General features: G+C 47.5%; 1 protein-coding gene across 17 annotated transcripts in view; it reads left to right on the forward strand.

Annotated features, from left to right (window-relative positions):
- The first annotated feature begins 783 nt into the window (after nt 1-783).
- Atxn1 (ataxin 1) overlaps nt 784-14,940 on the forward strand; it is a 411,355-nt gene continuing 397,198 nt past the window's right edge. For 7 of the 17 annotated variants that reach the window (XM_039095353.2, XM_039095354.2, XM_039095351.2 and 4 more), the window contains exons 1-2: nt 784-1,348; nt 10,083-10,211. The gene's annotated coding sequence lies outside the window, so the exon portion shown is untranslated. Of the gene's footprint in view, nt 1,349-1,405; nt 1,560-2,496; nt 2,639-2,674; nt 2,877-3,036; nt 6,556-10,082; nt 10,212-10,237; nt 13,823-14,940 lie in introns of those variants that run through there. The other 10 variants (XM_039095366.2, XM_063276068.1, XM_039095365.2 and 7 more) reach the window with 8 other exon arrangements.

Consider the following 14,940-nt stretch of genomic DNA (forward strand, 5'->3'; position numbering starts at 1 on the left):
GCGACCCTCCTGGGGAGGTGCGGGCTCTTCCTTCGGATGCCACACCTGTTGGCAAGGTGCACTCCTCCGGAGAAGATTCCTTCCCACGGAGCTCACACCCGGCTGAGGTGTAGCCGGAGGGGGCGGGTGGGGACTCCGCGTCTGCGTTTAGCCACCGGGCCAAGGTGGGAAGTTCTTTCGCCTTGGATTCCCGAGAACCACCATCCACTGCTCAGTGCACGGGTTACCTCACTTGAGATGAGATGAATGGTCCACAGTTAGCTGTGAGGAGTGAGCAGCAGTTCGGTTACCAGGGCTAGAGCTGAGACGTTCGATGCTCATAGCAGATTTCTAGACCAGCAGAATTTGAAAGGAGGCCCAGGAGGTCGCCAGCTTGTCCAGGCAGGAAAGGTGAGGGTGCCGGTGCAAGCTGGGGAAGCCTGAGAACTTTCCGGAGTTGCAAGCCAAGGCAGAAGGCACCGGCCTAGCATCGGGTGGCTCAGGACTGGCGGGCTGGCTAGTTAACCGCGGGGATACAAAGAGTCCTCTTAGATGCTCACCAGGGGCACCCTGGGTGCTTCGTAATTAGAATCAGCCGACTTCCCCGCCCCCTTGGGTATTTTACCAGGTGGGAGTCAAAGCCTGACACCCGTTGCTCTGAGTCTCCCAGGTTGCCTGAGTTGCACCCTGCACTCACCCTGTCCCCCTCCAACTAGGTTGCAGGGAGCCGGGGAGGCGCGCGAGCACCGATCGGTCACCACTCCAATGACCTCATCGCCCCAACTTCCCCGCCCCTTTCTCAAACCTGGAAGGCACAGTTCCCTCCGGTCGGTGTCCGGGATCTGGAGTCGCAGTTGCGGAGAGACACCCGGCCTCCCCTGGAGCGAGCGCTGCCCCAGCCCGGGTGCATAGAAGGGTTAAGGGCGCGGGCCGGCAGCCGCGCCGTGCGCTCGCCGTGCTCTGTGCGGCTCGCCGGGCCGCCTGCCAGAGGGTGCCTCTCCCCCCCCCCCCCCCCATGAAGTCGGATCCTTGAGCTGCGGCGGCGGCAGCCAACTGCTCCATATTTGGCTTCTATTACACATTTACATACTGGAGCGAGCGAGCGAGCGCGAGAGAGAGCGCGAGGGAGGGAGGGCGGGCGGAGGGAGGAGGGAGGGGAGGGGGGAGGAGGAGGAGGAGGAGAGAGCAGAGTATACCGCAGACATCATTTCTACTACAGTGGAGGAGCCGTACAGGACCTGTTTCACTGCAGGGGGATCCAAAACAAGCCCCGTGGAGCCGCAGCTAGAGCTACAACAGCCGCAGGACACTGTGTCTCTCCCTCTGTTCCCCCTTCCCCACGCAACCCCAGATCCATTTACACTTTACAGTAAGTGGCTATTTTTTTTCCTCCTCTGATTCTTTCTCTCCCCCCTCCCCCTCCCCCCGATTTAGATTAAAATCACCTCCTCCCGCACCCCAATCCGCTCTCTCCGGAGAGGGGGCCAAAGAAACATCCAGCATAAAACCCCCCTCCCCCAGTCTCAATGGGCTGCACGGAAAACAGCTGGAAGAGGAGCGAAGGAAACCGACGCGTCGTGGTGTGTGTGTGTGTGTGTGTGTGTGTGTGTGTGTGTGTGTGTGTGTGTGTGTGTGTGTGTGGTGTGTGTGCAGGCGCGCGCGAGTGTATGTGTGACTGTGTACATACACCAGTGCCCGGCTCCTGCCTCCCGGCTCGGGACCCCCACTGGGAGCAGGAGCGGCTAGCAAGGGGAGCAGCTAGGGGCTGGGTGGGCGGCCGCCAGGAGAGGGGGCGCGCCCGGGCGGGGGGCGCGGGTGGGGAGAACGGCGGCGCCCCGCTCCGGCTGCTGCTGGTCCGGCGGCGGCGAGCGCATAGAGCCCCGTCCTCCTCCTTCCGTGTGGCGTAGGGGGAGGCGGCAGCCGCGGAGGGTCGCGCTGCCCTCTTCACTCCTCAACAGCCCCCCTCCCGAGTGGGGGCGGCGAGCGCTGCGGGGGCTCGAGGGAGGGCTGGGCTTCCCCGCCCGGGGTCGCCTAGCTTGAGAGAGGCAACCCCGAGCTTGGGGTCTCCCCGCCCAGGCCAGCGTCTCGGGGCCAGGAGGGGACCTAGAGGGGACTTGCAGGAGGCTCGGGGGCGCGGAGAGGTGGCGGCTCAGGGGGCAAGGGCACGCGGGCCATCGCAGCGCAGTGGGAGAGGCGACAGGGACCGGCCCTAGCTGCAGCCGCCACCGCCGCCCTGTTGGTGCGGCCGCTTCCTGATCCAAAGCAGCAGCAGCAGCAGCGGCAGCCGCCGCCACCGGAGCTGGAGCCGGGAGCCGGGAGCCGGGAGCCCGCGAGCGCCCCAGCTCGGCCCGGCGTCCCTGCCGGCGCCCGCGGCAGTAGCGGAGGAGCTGCGGGCGCTGCCCTGCGCCGGGACTGCTCTCCTGCGCGGCGGCAGGGAGGGTGAATGAAGACGGGAGGAGGGGAAGGAGGAGGCGGCGGCGGAGGAGGCGCTGCGGGGATTGGGATGTGCCCCGGAGCCCCGCGGCTCGTTCACTCGGGGCCCGAGACGCCGCCACTGCCCGGGCTGCCGCCGCCGCCGCCGCCTCCTACGTGGTTGCAGCCGAGCGCGCAGGCCAGTCCCGCAGGGGGTAGGGAAGGGGCCGGACGGGCGGAGCGAGAGGTGAGGCGGGGTCGGAGAGCAGGGAGTAAGTGCGTGTGAGTGTGTAGGTGCGTGTGTGTGTGTGTGTGTGTGTGTGTGTGTGTGTGTGTGTGTGTGTGTGTGTGTGCGTGCGCGTGTGTTCGCGCGCCGGGCGGGGGGCCAGGACCATCGCGATGGGGAGTGGGGTCCACAGTGGTCCCTTAGCTGACTCTGCAGCCCTTCGACCTCTCTTTAGCCACCTCCTTCAACTCTGTGGCTTGTGAGCTTTCATTTTATTTCAGACCACGTAGAGAGCTGACTGCAAGCGGTGAAACAATTCAGGTTTTCTAGAGAGATTGAGCAAGGACCTTAGTGGTGGGGGGTGGAAGTAGGGTGCTGGTCTAGACTCTACCAGGGGCGCCGGGTGGGGGTGGGGGGCGGGGTGGGAGAATCAGGGTTCTAAGACGAAAGGGTTTAGTTCGATCCCGTGGCTGTCCTGTTTTGTTTTTGCTTTCTTGCTGTATAATCCTACAGATAAGAGGGTAATATAAATACTTGGGAAGGTTGGGAAATTGTTGAAGAGTAGTAAGGGCGGAAAAAAAAAGAGCCAGTCGGAAGCTGGTTATATAATGCGCTATGTGGCTAACAAGAAAGGCAAGCTATTTTTATTTTGTTTACCGTATGTTGTGCAGTAGGAACTCCTCCAAACTGGTTCTGTCCCCGAAGAGATTTCTTAGTTTGTCAGAGAGAGAGTCACAGGATACAATTAGTAAAATTAGAAGACCCCACACCACCTACAGAAGAAAAAGTAATGCTTTAGAGCTCTCACCTCACATCCTGCCTGGCATGCAGGGGAATGTGTGTATGTCCTATGTTTCCCTGTAGCAATCTAGTGGTGTCATCTCAGTGACATTTCTGTTTTATAATGCGAGCTCTTCTTAATATTTAAACAGCATTGCTATAGATCGTAGGCAACAAGGTAGTTACAGGCTGGGTATTTTTAGGTACAGCTGGTTACTTTTTGCAAGAGTGTTTGCTAAACCATTTCTGTGTGGCTTTTTGAAGAGCCCTGTCATTCCTAGAAGCCCTCGTTAAGCCTAAACCTCTGGTTTATTGATGGTGGGTGGGTAGCTGAGACAGTTTGATAGCCGAGGGTTTTATTTTTATTTTTATTTTATTTTTGAATGAAGCTTATGCCAGCGGAAGCTAGAGGTAGCCACCAGAGAGAGGAAAAACATGCACAAGCCCTCTTGGAAAGGGATTGCACCATAACAGCTTAACTGTGGCATTTAATCTCCTCTGATTGTCCTCTAACTGGCCACGCATCAGTCAATATTTTAGCAGCTTTGCAAATAAGTGGGCTTGAATGCCACCTTCCACATAAAGCCGAGGCTGAGAAACCTCCTGCCCGCCTGCCTCTCTCATCATAGATACTGTCTGTGGTGTTAGTTTTCTGTACACTTACTCCAGCCCAGATCACTCATGTAATTAGATCAGGCTGCCATGGCAACAGACAGTGTTCCTTGGCCCATTCAGGTGGGTTTGCCTGAACTACTCCAAGTGTTTTATGCACGGTATTTGAACTGCCCGAATCCGAGGGGAGAGACTTCACTGTTTCAATTGCATCTTCTTTCAAGTCATCTGAACGGGAGACACTGAATGAGGCTCCTAGCTACTTAGCTTTTCTAAAGGAAACCAACACGCTGTTCCTACTGGGTACAATATGTAAATGCCTCTCCCCAGACAGAGAAAGGAGCCGGACAATCCTGCTGGTGTTTATTGTGAGCAGATCAACAAGTATTTGATACTTGCTAGAAACCTTTCAGAGCTGACTAAAGCAACATTTCTTTTGCAGTCTAGAGCCTTTGGCCTTGCAGGCACTTAACCCTTTCAAGTGTGAGAGAAGAGCACAACCCCTGCTTTATAGTCAAAATTGCTGACAGTGCTGGCTGGCTTTCTAGATGGTTTACGGAAAGGAGATGGTTTATTTGGAAAGCCTATCCCCACTGTTACGTTTTAAAACTTGACGGTCTCCATTATAAAAAATGGATACTGACAGTAGGCAGGCATTCTGAATATTATCTTCCTTAATTTGGATCTGTTGCTCCTGACCTTTGATGATCTTCAGAAGTAATTGAAAGTTTTTTTTGTTTTTGTTTTTGTTTTTTTTTGTTTTGTTTTTGCAGCTAAGTTAGAGAGGATACAAGCCAGCTTAATGCACAGAACTTTGCACAGTAAACAGTTTGTACAGTACCTTAGGGTATAATTTAATGAACATCTAGAGCACTGCAGTCCAGTGTTTACATTTGGGCACTACCTTAAGCCTACTGAGGCCAGAAAGATTATATTATGACCGAAGAGATAACAAAATGGCAGCTTTAGTTGCTGGAGCCCAACAGTGTTCAGACAGTCCAGATGAAGGGGAATGTTTTAGGAACTTTGAATGTGACATGATTTAGTTGTGACCCTGCCCGTCAGTTTATAGTTTTAAGGCCAAGCAGCTAAATTGGTTAAACGAGAAGAGAGGGAAAGACAACTAGAGAAACACCTCTCCCACAAACATGAATCTCTCACCTCTCTAGTGCCAAGACTGAAAAAGTTGCCCAATTTTCCTCCCAGGGGGTTTATGAGTTTCCCCTGGTTACTGAGTTTATGTGGTGGGTACGTTATTGTGGCCTGTTCCAGTAAGGTATCATTGTGGTTAAAACAAGCTATTATTTCTGAGAGGTAAGTTCATGTGAAACCAGGATCTAAACTAAGAAGACAGACGTTTTAAGTTTTATACACACCTTGGAGGGCCTCGATTCTATTCTGCAACAGATAGAGAACAGCTTTATTTGTGGCTAAAGGTGTACCTGTATTTTTTTTCAGTGTGCAAATAAGCCCTTGCCAAAATAAATACAAGAAGTGTCCGTTCTTGATGGAGAACTGGGAAAGGTACCATATCCCTCTCCCCCCATTTCGTTTTAAGAGGGTTTGGCAAGCAGTGCTATTTTGTTAGAAATAGCACAAGGAGACTTCAGGCCTCTCAGTTGCCTTTGAGAGAGAGATTAGACAAAGATTCTTGAGCCATCAGATTACATATGAAATACAAAAAAAAAAAAAAAAAAAAAAAAGTCCCAAAATTTCCAATGCCCAGAGTCCCAAGAACCAGGAACAGCCGGTATGAAGAAAACACTACAGCACCCTTGTGGCTCCCAGGTCTGGTTGTCCTTAGAGTTCAAGGATTCACATTCCTTTTGTATAATGTGACTTTGTTTTCTCTTCTGTGTTGAAATGTCAAGTGGATTTTGCTCCTGCACATACCTTGTAAGACAGCTTCTCCTGCCAAATAGACTGTAGCAGTTCTCTCTGCTTCCTATGGGGAGTCAGTCAATAAATGTACTTTACTAAAACCCTGCGCTCATGTAAGCAGCTGAGTGTAGGAGTGAATGTTAATTTCTCTGAACTGTAGTCATCTGAAGACTCCCCGAAAAGCTTAAATACTTGCATATGAGAAGAGCCTTCTCAGGAGACAGTCTGTCATTTTTTTAGGGGCTTGGGGTTGACTGACTTACAGGCTTTGTATTTCTTCAGAGAGGGCAAGTAAGTCTGAATGACTGGCTTCTGAGACAGAGACAGAGACAGAGAGAGAGAGAGAGAGAGAGAGAGAGAGAGAGAGAGAGAGAGAGAGAGAGAGAGGTTTGTGCAACTTAATTTGCTTCAAAGAACAGATTTTGATCCTGGTCCTCGTCTTTCCAACCTGAGCAGAGAAGCAGGCACTTTTCTTATTTTGTTAAATGTCTGTTAAAAACAGAAAATCGTACAAACGGCAGTGGGGGCCACGATCTCTACCTCAGGACTCCCATGCAGTTTTTCTTGGGCTTGTTGCTTAAGATCTGAATTTCTGAGTCATCCGTAATACTATGTCAGTTGCGTTCAATTTTGTTTAGTGCAATAAATCCACTCATTGCAATTCGGTGAGTAGTGACATGAGGTTGCGCACATAGAATGCTAACTTTCCATAATTGAAAAAAATATTGGCTGTAAGAATTGTAATTGGATTGAGTTCTTTTTGTAAAAACAAAAAATACTTAACATTATGGAAGAAACAGCATTTTTATTTTTTTCTCTCCTAATTTTATTTTTATGTATTTTTTTTACTCTCATCGGCATAATGGCATATTTTATAGTCCTTATTACCTTAACCCTTTAGTGTAGTTTAGTATAAATGTTTACACTTCCTGTTATTACGATCCCACGAGAACTGCAGCATGTTCCGAGCTATAATAGACAAACACAGCAACTGACGTTCTCTTTGGTTTGGGATGTTTGACGTTAGCAGGCATGTTTCATTGATTTTTCTCTAACTCTTAATGCCTACCATGTGTGGGCTAATGAAAATGCAGAGATTATCACCATTATTGTGCAAACGGAAATGGTGTTCTACTTGAAAATCCCTTTTCAGAAAACTGGAGGTGTAAGAAGACCTCAGGGTTTAGAGGATAGGTGTTCCCATGATTTCAGGGCTTCATTTGATCTGAGAAGGACTCAGCCTGCTTCCACCGAAATGCCCTTTAAGTGTGACAGGTTTAGAATGATTTATTTATCAGGTATTTTTAGTGGTGATTACAGCTGCCAACCTGTAAGCATGCGTGTGCTTCTTACAGAAAGAGAAGGCATTTCCTTGCCACCGTGGATGGCACACTTTCTCTCTTCGTGCCCTTGCCCCCCATCCTGACTCCTGGTGTTCCCTCCTGGTTTTTATACAGTTTCAGTTACTTGAGCCGTCTTGCGTGGTAGTCTTTCACTATTAATACCATTGTGTTTCTCTGCTTTGTGCTTTTGAAATATTAAAGATTCCAATTTTGGTGCGCATCGCTGTAGGCGATGTCTTATAGTTTATTGTCTTCTTATTGTTTCTGTGTTTTCACAGTGAGTTCATGTGGCCTTGCCTCCACCTCGATTCTCATGTTTCTTCTTCTTCTTCTTCTTCTTCTTCTTCTTCTTCTTCTTCTTCTTCTTCTTCTTCTTCTTCTTCTTCTTCTTCTTCTTCTTCTTCTTCTTCTTCTCCTCCTCCTCCTCCTCCTCCTCCTCCTCCTCCTCCTCCTCTTCCTCCTCCTCCTCCTCCCCCTCTTCCTCCCCCTCTTCCTCCTCTTCTTCCTCCCCCTCTTCCCCCTCCTCCTCCTGTCCCACCTTCTTTTTCTTTTGATGGGAGACAGTAAGTAAATAACTATTACTCTGGCTAGGGTAGCAGGACAAATGCTTTTTGAAAGAAGGAGGCATGCCAGTGCTAGAGTAAATTAATATTTTACAGCATTTGCACCACATATGCCTGTTCTGTGTACTTCAGCAGAATGGGAGGAGACTGTAATTTGGACTCCATCGAGCCTTATCTGCCAGGCGATGTGTAAACAGGGCCTTGTGTACACACAAATCCATATACAAGCGAACCCAAGTAAGTCCCCAGTACTCGCAGCTTCTGGGAAAGTGATTATTAAGTATTTTGAAGCTTCTTTGGAAACGTGACCAGATAAAAATCAAAACTTCCCTTGCCCTTAAAATAAATGCTGCGTTACGATGAAATAGAATTTTGTGAACTCCCATTGAACTCGGCCACTGTTTGTAAACCGACAGCCCTTTGTGGTGGAAAGACGGCGACTTATTTTCTTTTTGTAAGGGTGTGATAGTCCACTTAGCTTTTTCTCTCTGCACACGGATTACACACAGGGAAAACAAAGACTGATAAAAACCACTTCTTTCTCAGAGCAGACCCAAGCACGTAATAGACGCTTAAATACCTTGGTGGTGAATGGATTCGTTAGAAGGAAGAATACTTTGGCTACTATTCATTACTTTGCAAAGTGCTGGAAAGAAATGGAAGTGATTTTCCTTTCCAGCTGGGCTGTGCTCTTAAAAATAGCGAGTGTGTATGGTTGAAAATAATTATGACTACTGAGATGAGTTGCCATGTACCCAAGTCTAATTGGCTTCCTTACCTGTTTACAGATTATTCACGTTGGAGGTCATATTCAGATTCCAGAATAGTTTCTTTCTGACACCCAATATAATTCTGGGCCTTCTCCTTCCTACTGTTACCTGGCGAGGGCCTAGGAAACCCAAACTAAATTTAAAATCAGTCTAAACACATATGCAGCTCGGCTCCAGTGGATCTGACTGAAAACCAGTTCAGCATTCACTTAGTTGACTGATTTTTGTTTTTTGTTTTTTTTTTTAAATCCCAATAGCATGGCTGATTCTTTTGGTGTAATCCGATGGCTAATTGGGTATCACCAGCACTTAAGTGAATAATTTTAATGACGAAGGCTAGAAAAGTGTGCTAGCAGAGATCAAGCCCTCCGCTTCTCCTGCTTCTGTGCACACATCTTTAATTCACAAAAGTGTCTCCCAAGCACCAAGAGGTCATTCATTTCTTCTTTTGTTTATCCATTCATTCATTCATTCATCATGTAGTGAGTGACTTAGATTGACTATTGGGGCGAAAATGAAAGTGAAGACAATGTCTGGTCAACAATTAACTCATTTAAAATTTAGGTCTGGGGCTGGGGATTTAGCTCAGTGGTAGAGCGCTTACCTAGGAAGCGCAAGGCCCTGGGTTCGGTCCCCAGCTCAGAAAAAAAGAACCAAAAAAAAAAAATTTAGGTCTGGGCATGTACCTCAGTTGGTAAGAGCGCTTGTCTACCATGTACAAAATGTATTGCCCCGGCACTGCATAAACTGGATATGCTACCATATGCTTGTATTCCCAGCACTTGGGAGTTGGAGGCAGGAAGATCTGAAATTCAGGGTCATCCTCTGCTCCACAGCAGATTTGAGATCAGCCCGAGCTACATGAGGTCCTGACTCCGAATTGGACCTCTTCTCCTCCTTCATTTGATCTCCCACTCACCTTTGCATTAGTACGCTAAGTAGCTACGTTCTGTCATGATTGCCTTTCAAGTTGCATGGGGGATAGATCGTGTGCACACTAGATTAAAATTAGGCTTTCAGCCCAATTGCTGTCCAGTCCATATTCCCATCCCTCCTTGGTGCTCTTTGTGATGACTGGCCCGTGGTTACTCGTGGATGCCCGAGAAAAATGCCAGTAGCTATCTCAAACATGGAGACCAGGGTTTTCATTTGACTGAAAGGCTGGCCTAGATTTCATATGTTGGTCCTCCTGAGCCCTGTGGAATAAAACCAGACCTGTTCCGCTCAGCTGATTGCTGTCTGTGTAACTCTTTTTTTTTTTTTTTTTTTTTGGTTCTTTTTTTCGGAGCTGGGGACCAAACCCAGGGCCTTGTGCTTCCTAGGTAAGCGCTCTACCACTGAGCTAAATCCCCAGCCCTGTGTAACTCTTCTTACAACAAAATTCAAAACGTGATGGTTTTGAGATTTGTATTCAAGGCCAGCATCCTAAGATAGACCTTAAAGCAGTTTATTCTTTCTTTCTTTGTTTCTCTGCTTTTGATCTCTCATCTTGGATTTCTTCTGCACTTCTTGGCAGTCCGTAGACGTATCCTGCACCGTTCAACGAGTCACCAGGGTGGTCCCTTCACGCTACGAATCTGTCTGCCATCCTGATCCAACAGTCTCTTCCTCCACTCCCTCTGCAGAGAAGGGCATCACATGTCAGGTGAGAGTTTTACGATGTTTTCTGTTTTCCATCCAAGGATAAAGTCTGACTTGGGATGGTTTACTCACCAGCTGTGTACTCTGTTAACTGTGAAATATAATTTTCTTTGCAACTACGGTGTATGGGAATTTGACCAGGGGTGTGTGTGTGTGTGTGTGTGTGTGTGTGTGTGTGTGCGTGCGCGCGTGCGCGCGCGCGCACGCTTCTGTGTTGTTAAACTTGGATGAAACCACCTATAGTTGTGGTCTTTTTGGTTCAGGAAGAAATCTGCATTGAATTTGTGAGGATCGATGATGGCTGCCTGAAGCTTGTCCTTGGTCATTTTAGGTGTCTCTTTTCCTTGAGTCAGTTAAGAACACTAAGCTGCCAGCTACCCTGAGTGTCAGTTCTCACGTTTTCGGTTCTTGCTATAGTAAGCTACGTTTTCAGGGAAACAGAGAACTGTTTGTTGGGTCAGTGGCAACCAAGAGTTGTTGAGTCTTGATTTTTTTTTTTTTTTTGTCTGTTTGGATTTTACAACTTCCTGATTTCCTCACATACAGTAAATTTTTCTGGCTGAGAGAGTCTTGAAGCTGTGTGTAAGCAGGGACGGTTGACTCATGGTTCTCTGTTAAAGAGCAGACAGGAGGCCACTGCCCTTCTGTGAAATCTGGAGAGAATGGAATTCATCTAGAACATGGGACTGGAAGGTCTTGGGGACAGTGGTGTACAGAACCAAGGGAGGTTGTGTAATAGAAAACAGGGGTTCAATTTCCTCGGCCTTGCAAGCAGTTTTGCTTGAAGTAATGAAGCCAGGCAACACCAGAAGTTCTTAAGGCTGGCTGGGTAACAGACTCACTTAGAGACTTTCAGACAGAATTTGGGGCTCCACCCTAGACCTCTTGAATCTGAATGTTCCCCGCTGATCTCCTGGAATGAAGGAAGTGTTTCTGGAATGTTCCTTTCTTGGTAAGAAGCAGAAGGTCCTCTTACCAAACCACATACCCCAAATCGAGGATTTCGAAACCCATCCATCGAAAGGTAGATACTGGAGTTACCAAAAGTGTTCATTTAAAAAAATTCATCCAGTTGAGCGGGGCCTGGTAGCTCACGTCTGTAATCAGAACACGTGATGGGGAGAGCTGAGGAAGGAGGACCTCCTGGCTGGAGGCTAACTTGACTTGCTCAGTGCGTTCCAGAGTAGCTTGGGAGATAGCCTGAGACCCTGTCTCAAGAAGTCAAACAATATAAAAGTCCCAAGAAAACTCACCGGATTTCTGTGTTGACACCCCCGGGACCAGTTTATTTTAAGCCAAGTGTGAACTCCATGGCTTCTGAGAGGACAGCCGGAAGCTCTGTCACTTGTCAGTGTGTCTGGGCTTCAATGATGTCACTCCAGTCACACACATGCTTGGATCCCGGCCATGCCTCAGTTTCTCCATACAAGTTGGGGACCACAGAGGGCTACTGTGAGGACGGGATGAAAAAAAAATGCTTGGATATGCCTAATGGCCCGTTCACATAGGTTACCATTGTTAGCTTTATCTCTAGACAGGGTGATTATAATGGCCTTGCTTTTTCATGGCTGTTCCTGGATCATACATGATTAGGAACAAGTAAATATGCCCAGACCTTGGTCTTTGGACCAACCCTGTAGGTATTTGTAGCTCTCCAAAGCCAATAAGGGTTCTATTTATTTTTTCTGAAGTTTAAATCTGAACTTACATTAACTCTTCTGTGGTTTGATGCCTTTTTTTTTTTTTTTTTTTTTTTGCATTGTAGTAAGATAGGCAGATGATGGATAGCACACATTAAGTGGAGTTATTTGCAGTTTGAACATCTTTTTTAAAAAGGCCTGGCTGACAGTTATTTTTTAAGCCTTAGGAAGTATAGTTAGAAGTCTGGCGATACAGCTCAATGAAAAGACATTTGCCTAGCATGGGGGAAGCCCTTGGTTCAATTTCCAGGACAGAGAGAAAGGAAGGAAGAATCTAAGAAACTTCTGTGGGGCCAAGCAGAAAAGGAGGGAGTTAGCATGCCACAAGCTTCATATTCTTTTGAATTATGCAAACAAGTTGTTTATATTTTATTGATTGTGTATTTTAAATCAGTGGTTTTTCAACCTGGAGTTACTGTGACCCCCTTTAGGGGGTTGAATGATCTCTTCACACGGGTGGCCTAAGACCATTGGAAAACACAGATATTTGTATTACAATTCATAATAGTAGCAAATTTTCAGTTATGAAGCAGGAACAAAGATGGTTTTAGGGGTGGAGGTCACCGCACTGTGAGGAACTGTGTTAGAGGGTTGGGGACATACGGAAGACCGAGAACCACTGTTGTAAATGGAAGCAGAGTGATGTCTAGTTACTGCAAGGTGACGCCTCTTAAGATCTGCAGGTGTCTGTCTGCTCATGGGCAGGGTGGGGTGTCTTATTGTTGCTCCCCCGCCCCGCTTCAGGGGGCCCCATTTTGCCAGGCAGAAGCTCCTCACATTGCAGTCTTAGGAGACATGGTTTTAGGTGCATATGGGGTGAAGTGTTCTTCTCTTTTCAAAACCTGTGGTATTTGAAGAGAGTCATTATCTATAACAAGGCATCTCAAGAATTTTCTTGCGAACAAGACAGGCAGTCATGAGTCTTATCTTGGGCAGCGCAACCTGCTTATTGAGGTGCAGGGGTTTCTAGCCCCATAAACAAGGTAAGTGTCCTGTGGATACTCAAGGTCCTACTGACAAAATAGTGCAGTGTCACCTTGAACATTAGGCTGTCGATATTTCCTCTGATTGCATCGAAAAGAATCGTATATGCATTACCTAAACGTCTTGCATACATAATGGCCTCATTATGGTCCGCACAGTTGATGACTGTATGTGGGCAGGGAGAGAGTATCCTGTTGCATTTTGATATATTCAGGTTATTCATTTAAATGAAGGTCTGGATTATTATTTCTGGCTCTCGTTATTTATGAATATGATACAGCTAAGCCAGTTATGACCCAAGTTATTCACAGCCACTATCTATATAAAGAAGTGATTCATTCATATATTCGCTATGTGTTTTCTTTTCAACTACTTCATGGTGCTCTGGACATGAGAGTGAGCAAATGCTACCGGAGATTATCCATTCTTCGTGACCGGTCGAGGGAAAGAAGGAACGCATTGGAATAGCTAACAAAACTCGGAGGGTTGGGCTGAACTTACTCCGGGGTACATTCTGACCCGGAAGGAATTCAGAAAGGTGGTGGGAGTTCAAGAAAGACTGTGAGGAGGAGGATCACATGGTTTGGTCTCTGAAGGCTGGATTGCACTTCTGTGGGAAGAGATGGAGAGAGGCAGAGGGAAGTCTTGCAAGTGGCTGGGACAACAAACCAATGCCTGCTTGTATGTAGGATGTAGGCCGGGCAACTGTGGCTGAAGGTGGGGGTGCTCTGAGTTTCAGAAGTCAGGGAGACTGGTGGGGGCATGGGGCTAGTGGAGAGGTCAGTTGGAAAAGCAGTTTGTAAGCGTCGCTGGCATCAAAAGGGTTTTGAACTTGGCCTTTGGGGTCTTCTGCCTGGCAGAGGGGTGCTCACACATGGGGCATGACGGAATCTAAGGACTCAGGAGCTGGTGTGGAGTGAAGAGGGAGAAGGTAAGAGGCAATGAGGAAGGGAGTTGGAATGCTTGCATGGCTCAGCCTTTGTTTGCCAGTTCTTCATAAGCTGGCAAGGGGGATTGAGTCAATGCACGGGTGAATTGTGGAGGGGGGTTTCTTCTGTTAGAGCTCCAGAACCCTAGAAATTCTGTGTTTAACTCAGTGCCATGAAATCTTGTTGAAACAGTTATTCCTTTATAAAGTAGGAACGGGAGCTAATTTTAGCCAGCTCTAATATGCGTGTGTATGAAAATGAATGCCACTTTTGACGCTCGGCCCATGTGGTGTCTCTTTTCACTTGAAACAAATACTGCTTGTACTTTCCTCTAAGCGGGTTTCCTGAAGACTTTCGAGGGTGCCCCTGTACCTATTAGCAACAATTCCAGCATTTCTTTGATCTCCCCCCGCCCCCGTTGATTGATTCTTCTCATGTGACTGGCGTGAATCTCATTGTGTCAGCCACTTAACGACTTAGGCATTGTTCACTTGTGGCCATTCAGTAACTGTACTTCTGATAAATTATATTAGTGTGGGCGTGCTTCATAACTTTTGAGGATTTCCCGGAGGCTTTCTGTAGGATCTGTTAAATGTGAGTGAGTGTGTGTGTGTGTGTGTGTGTGTGTGTGTGTGTGTATTAGATAGATAGATATACATACATATACATATACATATACATATACATATACATATACATATACATATACATATATAGACAGACATGAATCCTTATGTTTGAAAAGCCAACGGTACTAGACATGGCTCTTTAACAAATTGGCTTCTCACTTAATAATCTATAGTAGATAAAGGAATATAGAATTGAGCTGAGCGTAATTGTGTATTCCTGTAACCCTAGCACTTCGGAGCTGGAAGCAGGCAGATTGGGAGTTCAGGGCCAGCCTCAGCTACACAGGAAGCTTGAGCAAGCTTGGGCTACTTAAGATACTGTTAAAGTAAATAAATATCATTGTTAAGCCTTAGTTCTAGGGGAAAAGTTAGCCTAAGAGTCCATGACACGGGGCTGGGGATTTAGCTCAGTGGTAGAGCGCTTACCTAGGAAGCGCAAGGCCCTGGGTTTGGTCCCCAGCTCCGAAAAAAAGAACCAAAAAAAAAAAAAA

The sequence above is a fragment of the Rattus norvegicus genome, chromosome 17 (assembly GCF_036323735.1).
Source record: "Rattus norvegicus strain BN/NHsdMcwi chromosome 17, GRCr8, whole genome shotgun sequence".
NCBI classification, from domain to species: Eukaryota; Metazoa; Chordata; class Mammalia; order Rodentia; family Muridae; genus Rattus; species Rattus norvegicus.